Source organism: Nyctibius grandis, chromosome 6 (assembly GCF_013368605.1).
Source record: "Nyctibius grandis isolate bNycGra1 chromosome 6, bNycGra1.pri, whole genome shotgun sequence".
Classification (NCBI taxonomy): Eukaryota; Metazoa; Chordata; class Aves; order Nyctibiiformes; family Nyctibiidae; genus Nyctibius; species Nyctibius grandis.
This window is the reverse complement of record NC_090663.1, coordinates 39,619,067-39,632,876: the sequence shown is the minus strand read 5'-3', so window position 1 is coordinate 39,632,876 and position 13,810 is coordinate 39,619,067. Positions and strand designations below refer to the sequence as shown.

The following is a 13,810-nucleotide window of genomic DNA, read 5'->3' as shown; positions in this document are numbered from 1 at the left end:
GTGGAAACCTGGAGTCGAACCCTGTTACGGTGGCTGGCATGCATAATTTCCATAACAATCCTTCCACCTCCTTCCCCCAGCTTTTATTGCTAAGCCCAGCTTCGTATGGTGGGGGATACCCCTTTGGTCAGTAGAGGTCAGCTGTCCTCTCCCAGTTTCGTGTGCACCCCCAGCCCGCTCGTTGGCAGGGCAGTGTGAGAAGTAGAACAGGCCTTGATGCTGTGTAAGCACTGCTCAGCAATAGCTAAAACATCCCTGTGTTATCAAGACTGTTTTGGTCACAAATCCAAAACATAGCACCATACCAGCTACTAAGAAGAAAATTAACTCTATCCCAACGTAAACAAGTACACTACCATTATTTGGATCACATTGGTATCCCTCCTTCTGATTCTTTGATCAGTCAGTCCAACGCCTACCTTATAGAAAGAAAAAAAATCCCAGAAAACGCTGAGCTTTTACGCTTCGCTTGTTTTTGCTTGAAATAAAAAAATTACTGGTGAAATTCTCCTTCACGCTACATTTTTAAAATGCTGAAAGCACAGTGAAATGAGAACATGTTGTCATGGGAAAAAGTATTTACACAAATATAGGAAGTGTACATTTTTTTCACATTTGATCCATCATCGTAAGTTATTATTATCACTTGCAAAATTGCAGCATTATTAAAGGCTCAGGGAAAAATTGTGTAGGCTGTTTGGATTCTTGTTCAAAGAGGAGTTCTAGAAACAAAAGATTGTTGTGCAGTTCAAGACATATTGTACTTTTTTTTTTCTTCCCTTTTTGGCAGATAGTACAATGTGAACATAATTGGAATGTACAAAATATATGAATGAAACAAGATTTTCAGATACTATCGTTTTTGGCAAGGTCTTCGTTTCATGTATCCATTTAATTTATTAATGCTCAGTGTTTATACAGTGTTTTGGAGTGAAATACTCCCAAATTCCTGATTATTAAAACAGAAAATCATTTTATAGTTAACTTCAGAACACTGTAAGCTTGTAATACTTATGAAAAATACTGTCTGAAAATAGCTCTTTGTGTATATTCTAAGCACTACAAGGTTTATTTTTCTTTAAAAAAGTAATCATTATATTTTCTATAGGTTTTATGTTTTTTATTGTTGAATACATTGGCTTTGCAAAGCTATGGCAGGGGGATCTATAATATATTTGCAAAATCAATAAAATTGTGAAGTTGCAATTCATATCTTCTGTTCTAAAGCTAGGAAGACCTTTCTCTTAAGTTTTATATTAAATTCTCAGGACACATGATCAGTTTTCCATAGTAGCAGAAAGGAAAGAATCTTTTCACATGTCACCTGAAGGAACCAAATGTGAAAGTAAATGAGGTACAATGAACACGGATCTCCAAAATGCCATTTTTACGTTTAGTATTCAACATACAATCAACACTCCCATATGATTCATACAAAATTGCATTTTACAGTGTAGTATCATGTCAGTCCAGCAGCAGCTATAATAAATATTTTATTACAGATAATTTGCATCTCATATAGACTTTAGGAAAGATACACAGTTTATGAACACATTGTGTATCACAATGCAAAGAGGAAAATAATGGTACAGAAAAAAAATCTAATGTTTTGATTTTTGAAGTTACTGTGATATTTTGTAATAATAATTAAACACTTAAAAAATAAAAATGTGTTTGATGACCAAATTCTTTATAATCTGTCCTCATTGCAGATTCCTGGATCGTCGGAGACCCACCAGCATAGCACCACAGAGAAAGCTGAAGGTAAGATGAAACATCCTACAGCCTCGAGCTCTGGTGGGAGCCATATATTGCATTGGTACTTTTAAAATGACACACACAGTTGTCTAACTGACAGAATAGAGCTAAATACAAACTTACAATAGGCCAGTATGTGCTCCGTATACAACATTCTGCTGACTTACACACTATCAATAATTTATGCTGCTATATCTAATTTACTGTTGTCGCAATAACAGTGTAGGTCAAAATATAAAATGGGATAAATTCATGTAGCGCTAACTTTAACAGATGTATGTATTTTGTCCAAGAAGGAAGATCCAGGGTGATAAATTCTCTACTGTTACCAGACTTATCAAGAATAGAACATAATTGAATAAATAATGACATTCTCAGAATGAACCACTAAATCTCATGTGAGAGTTCTCAAGTTTCCACAAGAAACTACTGTTGCCTACATATGCCATATTGTGATGTTTTATAATGATGCCCCTCTTTAGATCAATAATTTGCAAATGTCATTTGTAGCCATGACCTCAACTCGGCTGAAAGCACATAAGGTACCAGAGCTCTGAAATGGTAACTGTTGGTGCCCCCACAGAAGTGTTTGTATTTGACAGTGATCTGGCTGTGAGCAAACCTTAATCTGTCTGATCAGTCCTTACACAGAGACTGTACTGAATTGAACAAGTACCTGGGTTGGTTTTTTTTCCCTTTGGTTTTAGCTCAGTGATTTTTCTCAATGGTAACCAAAGTCAAGTAATTTAAAGCTCATGAACCTCACAAAAAGGGTTCATTTAAAACCATATTCTGCATCTTGTGACACCAAATGGAAGGTGTGTTCTTCTATATGACTACAAAAGATTTTAGAACAGCGATCAGATACGCATTCTGCTCATTAATGTTTGTATGGTATCCTGCCTTAAAAGAACTACAGTTTCCTAGAGCAAGTCATTCAGAATTCGGCTACACTCTTCAAGTTTAATGGGTTGAGCTCTTTGAGTTCCTCTACCTCCTCCTGATTGATGGTTTGTTTCTTCTTTTAATACAAAATTCAGTAAAATTTCCCACAGTGAGAAGGGTCTTTTAATTATAAAACACCAGCATGTGGGAATGATTCAATTTACACATCAGAAAAGTTCAGTTACTTGACCATAATTTATTTTTTTGTGCTGATCATTTACAGACCACAGATCCTTCTTTTTTTCCACCCCCCCTTCTCACTTCCTCTCTCTCCATGTAAAAGAATAAAAATCTCAATAACCTGGAAAAGGCTTTAGATATTGCATCACTTAGTCACCAGAATTAGAGTCTTCATTATCAGACTTTTTTTACTGGCTTTTATCCCTTTCTCATTTCCTAGCTATGTTGTCGTGTTTAATTTAAATGTGTTCTGTAATTGCTGAGTAATACAGTTTTTTCTTGAATCTGATGAAGGGACAGTGTAAGGAAGGAGGGGTAGGGTATCTCACTCATGGAACTGTGGACATAAGAGATATTATCTAAAAAAGATATTTGCAGTTCTAATGTTCCATACAACACAACTGACTGCTATAGCCTTCTTCAGTAGCCCTCTCCAGCACTTTAACTTGTCTCCTGCAGGGAATAATAAAGCTCTATATTTTTTTTTAAGGATTAATAAATTAATACTGAAATAAAGGTCTAGAAGGAATGGGAAATTTCCATGTACTACTTCTATGCAGTATTAGTTGTCTTTCTTGTTTTATTTTCAGAACATAGCCTAGGTCTTGCATTGATAGGTGTAGCAGCTTTTAGCGACAAAGCTTTGTAGATTCTGGATGTGATTTTCCTAGCAAAATCGAAAAAGTTGATCTTACTTTGCGCTCATTACGTGCATAAGAAAAATATGCAGTAAAAATGTCCAGAATACCATTTTTACAGGAAGTTTTAAATACATTTACAGATATATTCTTAAATATTTCTTTTGGTTTTAATCAAATGTGATTTGTGAGTGAGAACTATTAGGTTATATTATGCTCATTTTAGAATAAAAAAGTACCTGTATGGAATTGTAGGTATGTATCATTTATTCTAGGTTGTATATATAATTTTGGTATTCAGTTAAGTACCTAACAATATTTATTGGTTGTCTATTTGGTGCAACACACATACAAAGGCGAAGTCTATGCAACTGAAATACACTGTTGCTACTTCTTTGCTTTTTTAGCATTTAATTTAGTCTGTTTTCTGCTTTGGAAGGGATGTATGAGTGCTACTTTAATATACATGTTAAACTTGGGGCAGGGGCAAAGTTCTTCAAATTCTTCTCAGCTACATGAAAGGTGCTCTTCCTTTACCCTCGACTAAACTTTTAAACTAAAATAGCTAACATGAATATGTGTTTTGTAGTGTCCCTATAAGAGAGAAACTGAAAGGCTGTTTTTATAATATCTGTACCTGGTGCTGTTTGGATATGCTTTTATGTAGAAACGTAAATGTATCCCTGGATAAGACTTATGAGCAGAAACTAGGGTGTGCTTGTAAAACTAAGCAATGTAAGATGTTCTCTTCCATTGCCCATTTAGCCATTACAGTCTAAGGAAATCCAGTAATTCTATGAGTTTGATTTTGCAAATTTAGATTTTCACTACTGCACCTTTCACTAATTCACCTGTACTTTACTGTACTCAAATCCTTCTCAGTAAAGAGAATGATTCAGAGCACACAAGGACGGCAATAAGCAAGATCAATGAATACAGTAATAGATCTTTCCAGTTCTTATTAATGTTCATGCAGACATACATCTTAATACTGAAGTACACTTGGCATTTATTTCCAAAAGCTAATTTTTAAAATTCTTTATGACCTCTGAATAAGAATGGAGCTTTATATCTTCCATCTGACTGGCATGTTGTGCTAAGTAAACGCTCACATACCTGTTCTCACAAATATTCATATGGAAGACGGCTTGTACTTACACAAAACTAGCATTGGATATACACAGTTATTCAGTGTTTTGGTTTGTTCTTTTTTTTTTTAATGCAATCAGTTAATTGAACTCCTTGGTTCTTCTACATTAGTATACCTGAAGCCATGAACAGACAGTGTTTTCAAATTACTCCCAAGGTTGGTACTCTATTCAAACATTGTGTGTCCTGAGAGATGCGGCTGATCAGTCAGTACTTCTGCTGCTGGTGCAGCAGGAGTCCAGTGGTGATGCATCTGGTTCTTCTTGGGTTTTTTTGGTTCCCCATAATGACTTCCAGGTCTGTTTCATTTACCAAGTAAGCCCTGTAGGATTGTTCTCAGTAGGTCTGTGTTCCTACAGTTGTCAACAGTTTGCAACAGTGTAAGTCCTCAGTAGATCTCAACTGGTGTCAAGTCCTGGTGTCTGGTCCTGGTGTCAAGAGGGCCTCTATTGAAAACAATTTTTAAATACTTTTAAATCCCTGTTCTTCCAGACAATTGTCTTATGACTATTTACTACTGTAAACAATAAGCTAAAATCAATAAACCTTTACAAAACTTATTAATTTTGGTGGTAGATGAAGGTCTGTCCTCACAAATTTTATCATTACGTTTTTAATGATCATTTATTTTCAACTTCTTTTCTGTGGCTTAAATGCTAGCATTTTGCTTCGATTTGTATTCATGACAGTCAAATGGTGTTGTACACTGTGTTAAAGATTGGTATTTTAGTAGAGGTTTCTATATTTAATAGATGTCTTGATGATACAGTTTTGTGGCAGAAGTTATTATTGTCACAACTTTTTAATTTTTTTCTTTTTTCTTTTCCTTTCATAACAATGTATATAAGAGTGTTGAGTGTCAGTAAGACTGCAATGTTCTCACCCCAATACAATGAGCTTATGGCTTCTGCTGTGTTGTATGTATTTTGGAAATCCATGGAATTTTTCATTTAGTATATAGGGAATGTAGTGACTTAGTATCTCCTGTTGTATGCACTAATTGTCACAGCATCTTGCATTGTTGATATAGGAATCAGAGCTGAATTCCCAGCTGATAGTAGGCCCACCTCCCTGGTACTACACATATTTTGTGGGTTTGTTTTGTTTTTTTTCAAAGGTATCAAATCTTTGTCAGGCTACCTATATTTACAAGCTGTAGAGAGGCATGACAATGGAAATATTTTTTCAAGTTGTCCTCAATAGAATAAAAAGGTATTGTACTCAATCATTGAACTATCGTCTTCTCATGGCAATCAGTCAGTTATGGAGACCTGTGTTATTGGATGGATGTTTTCATATTTGCAGACACTTCTAGCATCTTTACACAAAATTGCAGTGTTTGGCATATTAGTTGTAAATCTGAGAAATGAGTTCCCAAAAAAAATACTTTAGCCACCAGTAGGCAGTGGCAAAGATGAGTTTGAAATCTTCTCTGCCATCAAAGCTGAGGTCCCCATCTGAAGTCCTGAGCTGCAAATCAACTTAGCCTAGGGCTCACGGGCCTGAATTCCTGGGTTTAATTCCCTTGCTGTACAGACTACTTCTCACCCTTTCCATTCAAAATCCAAGGATAGGTTTCATGATGGTGCTAGTTCCTGTCTTTAGAAAATGGTTCCCTTGAAAGTGGAAAAAATTCTGTTTCTAGGTCCTTCTCAAAACAATGTATCTCACTTCTGAGCAGTAGCCCTAAAGACCAGCCGCAAAATGGCATAAGGAGGAAGGATCACTATTTGTCCCAGTGGTTCGTGTGGATAGTCTGGAAGGATGGATTAGGGCCAGGATTCTCCTCTCCTGGTAAAACTGCAGTTTTCTGCTATGCTTATCAAGGGAAATTTCTCTGTCTCTAACATTCTTAGTCATCAGTATTTTGGTATCCCCCCAGTGTACAGCCCCTGTTTAAAACTTCTCCTTGAGATGTATTAATTTATTAATTCAACCTCTCAAGCCAATGAAGATATTAAAGCTGTTAAATTTTAGTCTGTTATCGTCACAATCAACATCCTACTTTTAATCAGAAGTGGCCAGAGCTGTTTGATCAGTAATGAGCTCAATTTTGTCAGGCTATTAAGCAGGTCCCGAGCATATCTAACTTAACCTGTTTAATAGCAGAATAAAGTGAAGAGTTGCCTCCTTTGTAAAGCTCAGATGGCCTCAGGTGGAAAGTGACTGCTATAACACATTCCTATTTTGCCACATGAGTGAGATCCTGAACCTCTTGCAATTCCAGCAGAAAGTGGAAGTTAGCCCTTATTCAAGCCTCAGCGCAACCTGCTGGCATAGCCACAAGCTAGAGACAGTAGCTATTAGAGCTTGTGCTCTGTTTCATCTAGGCAGAGCTGACCTAATGCATACAGGTCACCAAGTGACTCAGTATGAAGTGTTCTGGGAAATATATACGTTGTAGATGTGGCATTTAGGGACATGGTTTAGTGGTGGATTTGGTAGTGTTAGGTTAACAGTTGGACTCGATGATCTTAAGGTCTTTTCCAACCTAAATGATTCTGTGATTCTATGATTCTATAATTTTTTTTTTTTATCTGAAAACATCAAAACTTACCTTTGTCCTTAGGAATCATTTCTGTCTTTATTGGTAGGATTCTCCTTTGGAGCATCTGCAGAGATAAGAGGCAAAATCATGGATTCACTTTCAGAGTACAGAGCAATGGGAAAAACACTGTGCCTAGAGAGGTGCTACATCAGGACAATCCAGGATTTTCAGTACTGTCTTTTAGGACCCTTTACTGTTTGACAAAACTTGCTGTTAGTTCTACAGCTTGTTGATGCTAACAGAGATGATGTTCAATCCAGGATCAGAGAGTAAATATCCCAGGTGATAAATTCTAGAAGATACTGTCATTGCTGGTCTGTAAAAATTTTATACTAACTGGATAGTAGAATAGTAATGTTTTACTTTCTATGCAGAAAACCAAGTTCTTTTTTCAGAAAAATGTTTCCAATGAAATAGAAGTTGGGTTTTGTCAGATATTATGAATACAGCTGAACTAATTAGAGTGTGGGTGTTTTGAGTAGTTCATTAGATAAAAAGAGCAGGGACTTTTCTTTTAATAAGTCTTTTTCTTTCTTTTTTTTTTTAGTTTTCTTTTGCTCATACTGTTTATCACTTGCATGTCAAAAAAGAAGGAAAAAAATTGAAGATTTTGTTGATTTCTTAAGCAAAATGTTAAATAATGTTGACAGTCAGTTTCACTTTTTCAGCATGGTAATAACATGTCTAAAAGTAGTCCAGCTGATGCTTTGAGTTGCCACAAGTATTACAGTCCTGGTTTTTTAAGATGCTCAATTCTTTTTGAGCCACTGAACTATTGTTTCAAAAAGCATTTTGTTATTTCCCTTCAAGAGGCTAAAAACCCTTTCTTGTGGTTTGTTATGGTTCTTTGAACTACTTTTAAAGGCTAATTTGTGATAGATTTTGTACTGTGATTTTTATATTTAGTCTGCTGAATCCATCTAACCTGAATAGCCCGAGGGAGATAAGCCAGGAAGCATAGAAATCAAGAAAACCTGAGGCTGGTACTTCAAGCTGAACCAGAAGCTAATATAACTCAATTTGTCAGTGAGAATTTTTGCTGAAAGAACAAACAACTTGATTTTTTTTTTCCAGAATTCTGCCTTTGTGTTCAAAAAATGTGATTTCTGCATGTTTTGTGTAAACTAAGAAACAACATATGAGTTTTTGCTGGTTTGAGGTAGAGTTTAATGATCTCTATAGGAAGGGGTGGAGTTTCCTGAAACTGAGATTTGGCCTCCGAATCTACTCTGATGGGGTTTTGAAGAGGTTTGAGACATTTCGCGGTTAATAGCGATAGAAAGGGACATTTTTGTGCACACTGCACTTCTGAATTGACAGCAAAGTGGTCTCATGTTCAGTTGTCATCCACATCCTTTTCTCCAGTGTCTGACAGATATCAAGAGGCTGTGCACTGCCTCAGTATACTTGAGGCTACTGTACGAATTATGTTGTTCACAAAACTCATTTTAATATATAGTAAGACAGGCAGAATGGAGAATGGAAGCTTTATGGGTGTCAGTAAGATGGTCATTGACCTGATTATCTTTTAATGGGAAAAAAAAAAAACAAGGACAGAATGTCACAAGTCAATGAACCAGGTGGAACTCATTAGAAAATAGGGAACTTGTTGGTACACAGGCTTCCCAAGAATTGTTGAGCAGTGTATAAATTAATAGTAAGTACCAAGATCAAGATGTAGAAAACAGATGTAAGATACAGGGTCCATTTTAAAATTTTAATTCACTGGATAATAGCTGTGTCAGAGACTATAAAACAGTGTAAAATATATGCTTCATTTATTCACTTGTTATCAATCACATGGATAATTCTGTTTATATAACAGTAGGGATCCTTAAGTGGGTCCTACCAAGTTTTGAGAAAGTCTCCAAAAATTACAACTGCAGCACCTGTGAAGCTAAATGTGAGGCCTGAGGCATACCATACACAGTCCAATTCCAGTTTGTTTTTTCAGTGAAACTTTGATATGTACTATCTCACATCCCTTTTGTCAGCAACAATGTTAACTATGCTGGTTTAAAATAAAATTTAGAAAGCGAAGGACTGTATTCCATTAGTCTGCTCACTACACAGTTGACAAAGGTAGTTATGTATTTAGTCACTGAAACTGAACCTGACGTCAGAAGCAATGCAAGCTACCTTCCACAGATATCTAAAAGATATGGTAACTGTGCCTGAGTCCAGGAGCTCTAGGTGTGATTTTGGAGACTTCACAAGTATTCCTATTACTGAGTACATATCTATCATGTGGGAAAAAAGGTCTAATCTCAGCTGTAAATGCTGAGAATTACATGTCATTTCCCTTCAAGCAATAAATGCTCTCTTGTCTGTCTAGATTTTGTTATATGTTTTTCACAATAATTCCTAACAGTGCTGCTCTATGTCATTAAAAAATCAAAATCTAATAAGTCAGCTGGCAATAAATGGAAAAAATAGAAATCCATAGCAAAGATTAGTGATATCTAAAAGTGGTTTATGGGTCCTAGTGGGATTCCTCCTTTTTTAACAACAAAGTGCAGAGTGAAAGAATATGCACAGCTTACTTTGTCTTCCTATTTCTTTTGATCTGAAAGAACAATCAGATAAGTCTGATTTCTGAAGACAGTTCAGAATGAACATATTTCAGTTGCCCCCAGTGATAACCATCATTGTCAACAGGAGGCATTCCAGGTACTGACACTAGAGCCTTAAATGTTCAGATACTGAGCATTTTATCTTTTATTTTAAAAACTGCTGCTGGGAACTCTCTTTATAGAATGCAATGGATGATGAGTATTTAGAAGAAGAATGAACCCTGAAGGGGAATAAAGCCCAAGCCTCTGAGACTGTCAGTGAACACCAGAAGGACAGAATAATTTAAGGTTAGGGTGGGGAATTTCATCCACACAGAAAACCTGAGGCTGTGGAAAATAGAAGGATAGAACTCGAGAGTTACAGGCTACAAAAACAAAATTAAAATAATTTAGAGGCCCTGGCCCTAATGGGCATTTGTCCAGAGCAGTGAATCAGTACATGCTCTGTCAGAGTTCAGCAAAACAAAGTGCTTTTTCATAGGGAAGGCTCAGAACTGGAATATGTTGAGGTGTTGATAATTGAAGTTGAGGTGTCTGGATTAAACCAGTGCACAGAAATGCTAATAGCTACCTTCTCTAAACCATGTCATTTAACAATTGCTATCAGTCCCTCTAATACGTGAGCTTCAGCTCTCAATTTTTGAAGAAAATATTGATTTTTGGCATGGTGTAACAAGTTGTGTTTTACATGAATCGTGTATGTTGTACAAAGCTCGCTGAACGTGGCACAGAGCTATGGGGTGTATTATGAAAACTGACTGTTTACAAATGTAAAGATAATATTTTTCTGATTTAAGGGTATTTATGCCCTGCCTGCTGCACAATGCTGGTGATTATTATTAAAGTTAGTAGTTAGCTATCTTTATGATTATCTAAGTTAGTAATTAATAGCTTAACGCACCTCAAAACCAGCATAAAATACACTATTATTACTCATCAAGGATAACTAATTTTGAATGAGCAGATGCTAATTAATTCATAATCAGAGGGGTTTTATGTGCTTATCACTGCCACTGCAGTGTAAAAATGTGCCTACAAAATACATGTTATTCCTTATCTAGTCTGCCTTCAAATAGTTTGTTCCGTCTACCAAACCCAGATACGGCATTCAAACACGTTGTCTCCAGTCCCCTCACTGATGCCATTGTTGCTTTCATGTGTTTTGGATAAAGTCCTTTGTCTGTTTTTACACTCTTAATTGGGGCAGAGTTCATCAATTTTGGAGAGTTTCCAGAGAACATTACTAATAGGAGCTCCATTGCCATATGTGTCCCCCTGACGTACAAGAGAAATATGAGATTGTTAGAGATTGAGTCAAACCATACTGACATTTGTGGGCACTTGGGCAATGCTTCATTTGTTTAAATCTAAAGAAGTCTTAGAATTATTTAATTTTTATTAGCATCTAATTAGACTTAGTGAATCTTGTAGTCCAGTAGGATTTTTCAGGGTGTTGATACAGCAAATGCAGGTGCTGATGAGTTGATGGCGGGGTCTGTGATTGTGAACGTCTGTGGGTAGTAAAGAAGAAAAATCAAAACATACATTTGAAAGTCACAGATATTGAGGAGTACGGCTAAAGGTCTCTTATCTTCTTTGTCCCTCCATTACCTTGATTTATTCCTTGATCCTTTCACCAGTTTCTACTTGTGTAGGGAGTGCATGGTTTTTAGGACACATTCAGGTTGTCTCTTTGGATTGGCTGTAACTGCAGTTTCCTGAGTGTACAGGAATGCCTTCTTTTTTTCCTCTGAGTTTCTTTTAATGATAAGTCACTGCCAGTTCTGACCTGCAAAGAAAATACAATCCCATAACTTTCCCGTGTATGACTCAAAACTGATGAAAGTCTTTCTGCAGGAAGATCAGGGCATGTAAAGTTAGGAAGCACCAGATGACTTTTGGGCAACTCCATGTGTGTGTCTCTGGCATTCATCTTTTCCTTCACCCAGCAGTAATATCTGTTAGATTATATTCTGGGAATGCAGTTTTACACAAAGAGTTGTACATAATGTGAATGTAATTAATTTGCACACTGCACAGAAAACGTTGCAATGATGGCAGGTGTGGAATATGAATTCTCAGTTATGTATCCTGAAACAAATTTTTCAAATGAAAATGTAATGTACCAGGTGCAAAAAACTTAAATATCAGTTTGGCTTATTGTGTTCTACTAAACAGTTTCTAAATACATGTGCATGAAGGCAATTGAAAAAACTGTGTAGAAAACGTGTACTGCAAATACCTGTAAACTTTAAGATGGTCTCTAGGATACATAGAACTTGATTTGTGATGGTGAAACACATATTAAACGTAGAGAGGCTTAAACTGTAAATCCAAGAGTGTCCTCTTTAAATAAGCACAATCCAAATTTTAGCCAGCTGGGCCCTTCAGAATTTTGACAAGATGTGTGTGGATTGGGCAGATAAGCATGACCATTGCTCTAGTGTCCTCTACTGCTAGCAAACATGCACCATTCGGTAACTGGAGATTGAAACCACACTGTGGGCTTATGTAAAACTAGAAAGCTCCATCTTACATTTAAAGTATGTAGAGCAAAAAAAAAAACAAACAATGCACAAGAAAAACATATTTTTCCTATATATTTTCCCCTAAAAATGCAAAAACTCTCTTTATACTTCATGTAGCAAGTTTTTATCAATGGCACTGATCTGAAAGCCCACATTGCTGGTCTTTTTTCATGACTGAAATACTTGCACATAGCTTTAATTTTTATGTAAAGTTATATAGCATTGACAAATTCTGTAGCCCTTCTATGACAGGGCAGTATGAAAACCTTTCTTTCCATGCCTACTGAAGAAATCACTGGGGTTAAATGACAGGGTTCTACCAGTGATTTGCCTGTCATGGAGAACTGTAAATTGCAGCCTGTCTCCAGGATAGTGTTTAGACACATTCCGAGATTAATGGTTTTGCATAGACACTTTGGACTTCAAATGATTGTGAGATAAGCTCCATCATGAAGATTCTTCCAGTCTGAACTCAACTGAAAGTGCTTTGCATTTTAGCTACGTTTATATGAAGCTTTGTTGGTATGGAACAGACAGTATCTGATATAAAAATGAAATGGTGTCTCTTATGTTCCAGACTACACAAAAATTTTCACCTCCAGCTTAATTCTTTGTGACATATCTTTTTTTATGGTAGTTCTTAACACTTTTAAATAACAGACAGCAGTGAGACATCTTATTTACATGATTCAGCAGGCCGTATCTTTTCTCTTAAGGAGCATAACTTGGAAGGGAGGTCTGTATCCTAAATTTAAGGAAGAGGAATGACCTGGGAAAATTGATGTGTGTTCTGCTGTGAATGAGAGATTATGATTCAGAAACTCTAACTTAAGACAAAGGTAACAATAAAGTTTCTTTTTTGTTTAATGTGATAAAGAAAAAATGTTTATCAGAGGAATACTAAAAATGTAGACATTCCTTTTTTCATGTCTTCTATAGTTGCCTGACTAAAAAAAAAAAAAAAGAGAGGCAGAAAACACCTTTATCATTATTATCAATCAGTTTTCACCTCTTATGAATATGTACTGAAAATTACATTATTTCAGTAGAATATTAGACAGTCAGATACCACAACAGTGTCAGAGCCATGCAAGAACCAGCATACTGGGCTGGAGGAAAAGGGGTAAAATATTTGTATCCTTCTCATAAGTAGCCTCTCCGTGTGGGCTAAGAGAGACAATCAGTTATTACTTAAATAGACTAGTCGCTGTATCATTGACCAAAATACCCCACCGGAGTCTGACAGCTTGTGGCCTCCTTGTATTACCTGGAGTAGGAATTTTCCTGTCAGATGACACTGGATGTCTTCCCTGTTCACCTTAGTATTGGTGCAGTTATACGACTTCAGGTTTCTGACTTGCATCATGGGATTAAAGGAGAATTAAAAGGTCTTTTCAAGGAAAAAGAATGTAGCTTTTCTTTTACAAATGGCAGGCAGATTTGTTCAAACAGTTATAGAAACTTCTTCATGATTTTTTAATTTCAGTGTTT

General features: G+C 36.2%; 1 protein-coding gene across 1 annotated transcript in view; it reads left to right on the top strand.

The window, feature by feature from the left end:
- The first annotated feature begins 1,710 nt into the window (after positions 1-1,710).
- The window catches only part of TENM3 (teneurin transmembrane protein 3), a 472,906-nt gene continuing 460,806 nt past the window's right edge, over positions 1,711-13,810 (top strand). Inside the window, exon 1 of the mRNA XM_068403619.1 lies at positions 1,711-1,764. The gene's annotated coding sequence lies outside the window, so the exon portion shown is untranslated. The remainder of the gene's footprint in view (positions 1,765-13,810) is intronic.